Source organism: Chenopodium album, chromosome 17 (genome assembly GCF_948465745.1).
Source record: "Chenopodium album chromosome 17, dcCheAlbu1.1, whole genome shotgun sequence".
Classification (NCBI taxonomy): domain Eukaryota; kingdom Viridiplantae; phylum Streptophyta; class Magnoliopsida; order Caryophyllales; family Amaranthaceae; genus Chenopodium; species Chenopodium album.
In genome coordinates, this window is record NC_137850.1 from 39,241,839 (window position 1) to 39,243,049 (window position 1,211).

A 1,211-nucleotide genomic window follows, 5' to 3' on the forward strand; every position below is an offset into this window, starting at 1 on the left:
CGCCTCTCTTGGGTTCGACCCTTTCTTACCCTTGCTATTAGCTAGTGAGACCAAGATAGGACTTTATCTTTGGTGGGCTCAACGACGGCCTATCAAATTTTGGCGCCGTTGCCGGGGAGGCAAAGTCACATTGAATGTATTATTGTTGAATGAGTCTAAGTGTGTATATTTGTATCATAATTTCTCTTATTTATTTTTGTATATTTGTGTTTTTAACTTGTGATAGTCATTGCTAACGTTTTTCTTAGCTTTGTTTGACCTTGCATGACACGGAAGAGTAAGCAATCACCGCTTATTTCTGTTGATCTAGAGTTAAATAGGACTTTGAGAAACGTGAGGAGGCTTTTGCAAGGCACACCCGAGTTCTCTATTGTATATTCGGATTCCGATCCGGAGGAAATCTTTGCAACCAACGAAGAATATAACATGGGTGATAACAATCCTCCTCCACCATTGTTACGAGATTATGACCACCCCAATGCCTTCACACTTCGGAGTGGCATACGTCTCCCTACTACGAATGCAAATAATTTTGAGCTTTCACCTCAACTCATCCGTATGATACAAAGTGATCAATTTGGTGGGAGTTCTCATGAGTGTCCTTTTGCTCAAGTGGACAACTTTCTCGAATTGTGCACGACCATCAAGCAAAACAATATCACGGAAGAGTTCATCTGTATGCACATGTTTCAATTCTCCCTTCGTGACAAAGCAAAGCATTGGTTGAGAACGGTAGAAGAGGGATCATTGACCACATGGGATGAAGTCACTAGAGCTTTCCTTGGAAAGTATTGTCCACCTGAAAAGACCGCCGAACTAAGAAGGAAAATCACCAATTTCAACCAAGAGATTGATGAAACCTTAAGTGAAGCTTGGGAGCGTTTCAAGGACTACACTAGAAAATGCCCACACCATGGTTTCACATCATGGATCATTGTTCAAAGCTTTTATGATGGTCTTACTCCTACTTCAAGGGCCAACCTTGATAACGGGGCCGGTGGTAGCCTTAAAAAGCTATCGGTAGATGATGCATACAAGATGATTGAAGAAGTGGCAAAGAACTATGCATACGGAAGTGATAGACGGCAACCTCAATCAAAGAAGGGCGGAATCCATGACCTTAGTGCAATAGACCTTATTGCATTAAAGTTCGACATGCTAGCTCACAAGCTAGATCAAGCCACCCTTACATCTCCAAGCTCTTCTTTACA

The 1,211-nt window shown here is 42.0% G+C and overlaps 1 non-coding gene across 1 annotated transcript; it reads right to left on the reverse strand.

Moving 5' to 3' along the window:
• Positions 1–813: 813 nt before the first annotated feature.
• On the reverse strand, positions 814–920 carry LOC145590307 (small nucleolar RNA R71). The gene has a single exon (XR_014101939.1). It is a non-coding gene; the product is annotated as a small nucleolar RNA R71 (small nucleolar RNA).
• Positions 921–1,211: the final 291 nt, after the last annotated feature.